Below are 9,860 nucleotides of genomic sequence, written 5' to 3'. Positions count from 1 at the left end.
CAGCATTATCCTGTATCCCAAAGGTATAATGATGATCTTTTTAAACAACGTTTTAAAAATGAGCTTAAAAATCTCATTAGCACATAGCACAACAGTCGCTTTGAGTCAGTGTCATCCACGGCACGTCCTGTGGTGATGGTGATGTTCTTTGCGCTATTTAATATGACGGCCACTGGTCACATGTGGCTACTGAGCACTTGAAATATGGCTAGTATGGTTAAGGAATTGAAATTTTACTTTAGATAGTCACCATGTGGTTAGTGGCTACTTTATTAGACAGCATAGCTATAGATAATGTAGTAATAACAGTATTATAGCAGTAATAACAACTGAGAAAAGCATTTTTAAATAGGAGTCAAGATTATAATATCTAATTTATTGAAATAGATCACAATTAAAAATTGCCTCCGAGAAAAGGGAGTAGTTGAACTGTTTACACAACAATCATATGGCCACTGACACTCCTGTTGTGACGTACCTCTTCTGAGAAAAATAGCCCTTTTGGTTTTTTTTGTATGGAAGTTCTCTGGATTGCAGAGAGAGGCAGATTTGTAAGTGCCAAAAATTTGTTTCTGACAAGACTGCGTTACCTTTTGCCTTAAAACATTTTGCATAGTTATATCCAATAGTTTCTCATTTTAGATGGATTTAAAATCATTTCACCTCTAAATGAGATTGGTCATGTCTCTTTTTATCAGTGGTCAAACTGGAATATCAAGGTGTGTCATATTTATACTTGATTCATTCTTTTGAAAGCCCGAGATCACTGATAAAGCCAAAGCAAGTCTTTCTGTTTCTGGGAGAACCAGATTAATTTTGTTCTTTTCCACGGCAAAGGTGTGTGACTCAACTTTAGCTTATTCATCAAAAGAGCAGGAGTGGTGAGGAGAAACACCTAGAGAGTGATTGGTTTACTACAGTTTGTTAATACTACTGGAAAAATAGCTCAAAGCACATGTTCTGTTGATACAAGTTAGTATAGTTTAATCTTCATATGAAAAAGACTGAGGAATAACACCAAAGTGCCAAAATTTATCATCTATTACTACTTCAAAATGAAACATTCTTCAATGCAGGGGTTATAATGAAATTTTGTCTTTTATATAATTAAGATTTTTATAATGATAAAGCTCAGTTTTAGTTGTAACGGGTTTTAATGACTACCTCTTTGCTGTATTTGAATATATCTAAATTTTTAAAATACCTCTATTTCTTGAGATTCTGTATGTACAGTTTTGTAAATAAAATAATTTAACATGCTAGGTGAGGGACCTGGCTTTTAAAGAAATTGTGTAAATACGTTTGTTATTGGATTTGTTATATAATGAATCACTTTGAAATTTCTTAAAACAAACAAACAAACATTTTATAGGCTTTTTTCTGGTGCCTTGACTGAGAGTTTTTAGTAAACATAGTCTTATTTAGTGAGATTTGTATTCCAGGAAGCATGTACTCTCATTTGTTGTTTTACAACTGCAAAGATTTCTATGTCTCCTGTTTTCTTTTGTGCCAAAGAAACTCACCCATTTGCACAAACTGAAAAAATACTATGCCCTTCAAATAGGCATTTTTAAGTTTTATTTAATGGATTTAAATGTTTTCTGAGAAAAAATCTTCATTTTTTTTTTAAGTGAAAACAAGTGATGATAATTTGTAAAAATGCATGTTTTTATAGGAATGCATTAATTCCATTAAGGAGTGTATTGACATTTTAAGAAACCTTAAAATCTGCAGCTGCATGAAACTTTAAAACTGATATAAGATGTAAAGTAATTGTTAAAATTTATATATGTTGGTAAATTACTCAGAGGACTCAATGCCCCTAACACCTTTAGGGCCGGATTGTCCATGATTGTATGTGGTTGTTGATTGTTTTAAGGGGGCTGAAGGTGCTGTCTTTAAACTTTTTTGCCTCCCCCCCAAAAAAAATTGTTGCTGTAAATAGTGTGCACAGTCAGCTAGCATTATATTTGATTTTATTGTGAATGCAAATAAAATTTAAGTCTAACAAGCTAATTGACTTAACTAGGTAAATGTAAACTGATTTCAAGCCTTCCTGGGCTTGACAGGAAATTTACTTGACAGCTAATGTTAATTTGGAAATGAAGTGCATCAATGTGATCAATGTGTTCAACTTACTTTGGGAACAATTATCTTCATACTAGGAGCTAATAATGGACATACAAAGTGTTTATTGCCATCCTGCTGATACTGGGCAAGTTTTTTAACTTCTCTGAACTTTTAGTGATATCTACTTGGATAGACTATTGCAAAGAATAAATGTTATCACCTTAACAGCGCATAGTACATAGTAGACAATAAATATTAACTATTTGGGTTTTGTATTATTGTTTACCTTACAAAACATCTAAAATATTATATGAGAACTTAGGAGAGTAGTCTAGACTGTAGGAAGCAAAGAAAAAAAACACTACATTTTACTATGGTGATTCTTGAAAAAGAAGAGTCTAATGAAGTCTACATGTAACTATCAACCAGCCCTAATATCCAGGGCCAATCTTGCCCCATCCATCTCTCCCAAACTTAAATTATTTCAGAATGAATCACAGAGATGCATCTCATCCGTAAATATTTTGATACATATCTCAAATAGTAAGAACTCATATTTAAAAACAAAAACAATCCTATTGTCACATACTTCTTAATTGTCCCGTACCCAGTTATGTTCCAATTTCTAGGACATTGGTTTTACTAACAGCATTGGGGTACATAAGATGTGGAGGATAATATAATGACTACATAGAAGATTAATCTTTCATAGATAAAAAATTTCTGTTGCAACACAGAGATAACCAAAGTAAACAGGTAAGTTTGGAGGTAGACAAGTGGTTAAAGGGAAACTGAATGGGAAACTAGAGGTAAGGTTTTCCTTAGGGTAGGGACTGTGTCTTGCATGTCCCGGTTAACTGATTTTTCCTCTGGGCACGTTACGTTTATTGGGGGAAAATGTTGAGAAATATGGTAGAATTGCCAACAGTGACTAAGGAATGGCTTTTAGGACAAGGGGTTCAGCAAGGCATTATAGTAATAATTGGGTGGGTAGTAGAGAAAATAAGTGGTAGCACAAAATCTTAGTAATAGAGATGATTAATCAAGTGAAGACATTTCTCTGGAAGAAAACCTAAGATGGAAAGGAAAAGAACCACCTATAACCAAATACTCAGGTTATCCTTATCAAAAGGGGTTCAGTGGAGAATAAATCAGGATAAATTCACTATAGCCATTGTCTGAATTTAAAAAGAATCCCTAAACACATGGCTGATTAATCAGAAATGCATAAAATCAGGAGATGATTTTGAGTTTGTTGTACTGCAGCTACACTAAATGTATATATGAGCACTGGCTACATTGTGGTTCTCAAACCAATGAGTCCCAATTTCTGTTTAAAGAGCACTTACTCCTGGAGGCACGCAAGGCACCTAGGCATCTTTGCACAACCAAAATACAAGAAGATCACTGTGATTTGGCCTGATTATAGGATGTTTGCAGTTTTGGGGATATGAGCCCCTCAGCTCAGATTAATGTTCTCTCTCCACTGTCTTAAGGGCAGTTGAATAATAGCATCCAGTGAAACACACCTTTTTTTTTTTTTTTAACAGTTTTCAGAGCAGTTTCTCATCTTAATTTTTTACAAAAATCATTTGAAATGGAACAATATTTTCATTCTACAAATGGAAACACCCAAGACTCATAGTGCTAGATACCTCTGTCTAAGGTCACACAGTGGTGAAGAGACCTGAACCCAGGCCTCTTGAGTCTCTTAGATCAATAGTTACCGTTCCAACACACTCAGTGCTTGATGAAACAATGTGGATAGAGCTCAGTGTGTTTAATTCTGATGGATAAATTAATACTTAAGTGAATTCTGCTAAATTAGCTAAATAAAATGTTATTCAGTGCAAATTTAAATGCTCCTCCCTTAAAATGTTTAAAGGACTCAGTATAAAATAACTTCTTAACATCTAAGTGATTTTTAATAATATGCCTTTTATCTGAAATTGATTTCTTTTACAAAACAAACTCCTTGTATTTTCTTACTCTAGGAGAGTTGACATGAATACTTATGTATTCATGCAATTCATTTGTATTTAATTTTTTTAATTTCTAAATATCGTGTTGTAGCATGTCATTCCTGACAGATTTCAAGTAAAATTTTATTTTGTTGAATTTCAAATAAGCTCATGGAAATACTTTTTTAGAGAAAGAGAGAGGAGTACATAGGGGAAAAAACTACCTTTATTAAAAAGTTCCAAGTCTAAGATACATGAAATCACAATTAAAAACGTTATGTAAAACCTGGTCATAGAATAAAAAAGAAAAGAAAACCCTGGTCATATTAATATTTTCTTTAAGCACTAGGCCTAAAAAATGCAAACATTAGGAAATATATTTTTTGCTTATATATATGGGTGTGGGTAAATTTATGCATGGATATGTGTGTATTCTGAATTGTTAAGTGACAAAGCCCACAGTTCTATGACTGGAGCATGATTCTTGTGCTAAAACTTGCTTGAGCAGAAGTATCAACTGCTGATGACACTAGGTTAAAAGATTGGATTAGCCAATAAAACTGGCTTCAAATAGAGTAGAATGCTAACCTGCAAAGCCTGTGCCATTTGAGCAATCAACGGGGCAGACATCAAGCATACCGTGAGAGAAAACATTTACTTGGTAATTTCTCATAAACATAGGGTTATCAATATTTGCCTTTCAGACTGGTAATGTGGAATCACTATGAAGGTAGGGGCTTTGCTCACTGCTGAATTTGTTCACTGCCTAGAACAGTGTCTGAAACATAGGCATAAAATAGTTATTACGTAAGTGAACTAATTGACACAGAATGCTTTTTTAGGTATCCACAGAAAGGAGTTTTAAGACTTGAAATACTCAGGTATCAAAGATATATAGTGGCTGGCAATCAAGAGCTCAATTTCCCGCCTCTCCCCCTGCTTCCTTCCCTGTATTCGTCATGAAAGTACACATCCACCACTACTGTTCTTCACTTTTACATTTAAGGCATCACTTCTGACACTAGACGGCAGTCCTGTGTGGTTGTTAGTTAAGTGATTATTGAGGGCCTGCCCTGGGTCAGGCAGTGCTAAACACTAAGAAAACATCGCCGGCTGACTTAACGCAGGTTTTGCTACTGTGGGGCTCTTAGAGCCATGTGATAAGCAGAGGTAATTCCTGATTTTTTTTTTAGAGCAGTTTTATCTTCCACATACTATACAACCCACCCAGCATATATAATAGGCGGGTGTCAGTATAATTACAGAGTTGTACTTTCATTATCACAATCAATTTTAGAACATTTTCATTACTCCAAAAAGAAAAATCCCAAGCCCCTTTATTTCCTCCTGTTTTTGACACTTAGCATTGGTCTCTACCTTTGTTACAATTGATGGAAGAATATTATAATATTACTGTTAACTATAGCCCATACTTTGCATTAGGTGTATTTTTCCCATATATCACGCCTTTAAAATCTTGTGCTAAATTATTTTTTATATAGAGATATTGAAAAGACAAAATCTCTGGAGACTCGTTAGGATCCCAGATTTGATTCTGAATTATTTTTTTACATGTTCTTAAGAAGAAACAAGCAAAGTCCTGAAATATTTGTTGTGAATATAAGGCAAATTTTTAAAAATTGTGTTTTAAACATTTGATCACTCAGATACATAATTTTGCATTCAGTTAAATGACACTGAATTGTAAATTAGGCCTAATTTACAATTCAGTAACAATTCAGTAATTCAAACTGTTCAGTTTGAACAGTAAAGTTTCAAACTAATTGAGATATCTCATTTCCATGTTTTATTCAGTTTCTCTTTTAGCAGAAATGAAATCTTTTTTCTTGTAAACCTAATGCAGTTGTACACTTTATTTTGAAATTATTTATATGAACCATCAGCTATAAGGAATAATTCAATGCTTTACAACCAACAGTGCTTTTAAAATTTATAGTGTACATTTTCAGGTTTTTCTAATCTGTAATTTAAATTTTCCCATTCCTTAGTCACCTGGTACTCCATTTCTATCTCCCTTATGCGAAGAACCTTGACAAGTCTGCTATAAAGTTAATTTACTGGGAGAGTCAAGAACATGAGCACATCTTAGTCTAAACAGCCTATAGTCAGCAAGAGGAGTCAAGGCTAAAAGGCAGGGTCATTTAAATATGGAAAATAGACTGAGGCAGGCTGTATTCTTGAGCTAGGTCCAAGAGTCTGATAATTTAATCAGAATGGGAACAAATATTAGGGATTTTGTAGACTGAAGTAGAGGCCTCTGAGTCTTAATACAGAATGTTTTTCTTTTTATAAAGCGCAGTTTAAAAATACAAGGGTATTATTTTCTCCAAATGCTATGTCAGCAAAAATGATTGCATCTACCCTGAAAGATTGATAGCTTTTGCTAAGTTTACTTTGCCTCCACCAAGGAGGAACTATGGTTGTCTCGGGGCGTGTGGGATGGGGATGGGGTAGTGGTTAGGTGGGTGAAAGGGATGACTTTTAATTGCAAAGTACCAAATGATCTTTTTTACAGGTTTTTTTTTTTTTTTTTTTTTGGCATGGGGGGAAATTGAACCCGGGTCTCCGGCAAGGCAGGCGAGAACTCTGCTACTCAGCCACCGTTGCACCACCCCAAAATCATCTTTTTTAAAAATTTTATTTATTTTTTGCACGGGCGGGCACCAGAAATTGAACCCGGGTCTTTGGAATGGCAGGTGAGAGCTCTGCCACTGAGCCACGTGGCCCGCCCCAAATCACCTTTTGAACAGTGATGTGACTATGTGTGAGACTCACAGACTCACCTTTTTTTTTTTAATCATAGCATTTAACTAAGGTAACTACCAGCTTATGTATTTGGTTACCTGGGCAGAAGGGTGCCTGGGAAGTAATCTTGATTCTTTTAGTTCTAACTCTGGGCATAACTCCTGGAAAATCCACATGGCACAAACACTTAGGAGGTGGTGGAAGCATTTACCAGCATCAGAAGAGACATTTGAATTCCCAGCAGGAATACACCATTTAATCAGTTGACCAATAATTATTTTATCGAGCACCTACTATGTGCCAGACATTGAACCTGGCCACAGTGAAAACAACTCCATTTCTGTAGCATCACATAGTTTGTGAGGTTCAAGATAGCAGAAGTTGGGGAAGGAAAGAGAAAGCACAAACTGAAGAATTTTGAGGCCCTGGAGGTATCTGTATTATCTGAACAGACAGCAGTCTGCAAATTCTAATGGGAAGCTTAGGGATACTTTAGAAAGTATTCAGAGGTATGGTGAGTCAGAACCATGCAAGGCAAACTTTTGAATAATTAATTAGCTGGCAGGGAAGGAGTGGTAAGCAGCTTGCTAGTAAGCAGCTTAAAATGGGACAATATAAATAATGCTAACATGGATGGACCAGTTCAGCAGCCTCATCTTTTTCAAGTCATAATCAGCATTTTCTAATACCTCTGTCCCGCCTCTAAAAAAAAATTCTAAAAGCATTGGTGAGGGCGGGCCACGGTGGCTCAGCCGGCAAGAATGCTCGCCTGCCATGCCAGAGGACCCGGGTTCGATTCCCAGTGCCTGCCCATGTAAAAAATAAATAAATAAAAAGCATTGGTGAACTAACATGGATTTTACATATGTGCCATATGCATGTGTTGGGGAGGGAACTCACACAGCAAAAACAAACCCCTAAATGTCCCTGTGAAATTGTCCTATATCGGTCCCCAAATCTCTTCCTTGCACCTCTTCAGCCATGATAGCTACCATCTCACCTCCTTCTAGATCCCTTCAGCTTGCACCATCAAATTTCCCTAAACTTCGACTACCTATTTTTTCCTCAAACATGGTGTTGGGGAGGCCTCAATCCAGAGTAAGCTTTCTTCCAAATGAAGAGGCTGTTAAAAATGTAAAGTAGAAACTCGCACTGCCGTATTGCAAGGGCAGCCTTCCAGATTTCTTTACAATTAATCAAAATAATTTGGAAAGAAGAGAAGCAGGAGCCCCAATAATGAAATCAGCATTAAAGACCTATACCAGGGTTTAACAGTCAATGCAGTCAAAGACCCAAAACTTCAGAGCAGTTCCCTATGACTTTGCAAGCCTCAGAACTACATGGGCACAGAGCATGAGGCTTCTGAAATCAGGAAAGCATGAAATCCCCCATTTTAATGAGAACTTAGAGTAGTCACTTGCAGACTTTCAAGGAATTCATTGCTAATGTTTCAGAAGCTGTGGTGTAGAGAATCCTTAGGTACCCCTTCAGGAATGAAGATCTTATTCCCTCTACTGCTAGCAGTGCTGACAGACAGCTCTTGGCTGTCAGTCCTTTTCAGACAGTACCACAGACAAAGAGAACTACCTTGCCCAAAGTTATGCTATGCCCCCAACCCAAGCAACCCATCCAAGGCCTGGTTGATGTGGGGGTGTAGAGGCTTGGCCATCTTGCCCCAATCCTGGACAACTCTGAAGTTCACAATTCCAGAACTCCCCATGGGGTTGGCTGAGCTTCCACTGAGATTGCACCTCCACCCACCTTCCCTCGCTGCTCAATCCTGCTTTCTAGGAGCACTTCCTAATAAACTTCTCATATGCTGATCTCCATTTGAGTCTGACTTCCAAGGAACCCATCACGCAACATATGGCATACCTGGAAGGGGTCAGGACCTTGTAGAGAGACGTATGCCCTTTGAATAAAAAGCTTCAATAATAGCCGTCTTTGCATTTCTTCCCATTATGAACTGATAGGATTTTGGAGGACTATGATAAGAGAATCAGAGAAGTTTGCAGGGTATGTGTTTAGGAAAAGGGCAATGAAAGGGGTCAATCCTATCAAATCAAGTCTTAGAGTTAAAAGCTTTGGAGTCAGATTTAAAATTATGTCTTGTTTGACTTTGGATGAGTTATAGAAACACACCTAACCTCAATTTCCTCATCTGGAAATGGGATAATGAAAGTTATTTCATATATTTATGATAATGATTAAAAATAATGATTAAGTGATTGACAGATTAAATACAATTTAATCTCAATTTGAGATTGAGACTCTTTTTTAACTCTTTTTTTTATTGTATAATGTAACATGTATACAAAGCAAAGAAAGAGAAAAGCTATAGTTTTTCAAAGCACTCTTCAACAAGTAGTTATAGGACAGATCCCAGAGTTTGTCAGGTGCTACCACACCATCATCTCAGACTTTTTCCTTCTAGCTGCTCCAAAACATTGGTGACTAGAAGGAATATATATATATATTTGATCGTCACATTTTCCTTTTTCGTGAAAAATAGCATATGTGCAAAAAAGCAATAGGTTTCAAAGTACAGCACAACAACCAGTTGTAGAATAGATTTCAGAGTTTAGTATGGGTTACAATTCCATAATTTTAGGTTTTTATTTCTAGCTGCTCTAAGATACTGAAGACTAAAAGAAATAGCAATATAAGGATTCAGCAGTTATACTCATTTGTTAAGCCCTACCTTCTCTGTATAACTCCACCATCACCTTTTTCATGTTGGAAGGGTGGTCAGTAATAAGGGATAAGGAGATGGAACTAGCTGATGTTCTGGAGAATCTGGACCCTCTAGGTTTCAGGACTTATCTGATCCAGGAACCCATCTGGAGGTTGTAGGTTTCTTGAAAGTTACCCTAGTGCATGGCACCTTTGTAGAACCCTATATATTACCCTAGGTGTTCTTTAGGATTGGCTGGAATGGTTTTGGTTGGGGGTTGGCAAGTTATAATGGGTAGCAATGTCTAACTGAAGTTTGTGTAAGAGCAACCTCCAGAATAGCCTCTCGACTCTATTTGAACTCTCTTAGCTACTGATACCTTATTTGTG

This window comes from Tamandua tetradactyla, chromosome 12, assembly GCF_023851605.1.
Source record: "Tamandua tetradactyla isolate mTamTet1 chromosome 12, mTamTet1.pri, whole genome shotgun sequence".
NCBI lineage: Eukaryota > Metazoa > Chordata > Mammalia > Pilosa > Myrmecophagidae > Tamandua > Tamandua tetradactyla.
Note: the sequence above shows the minus strand (reverse complement) of the source record.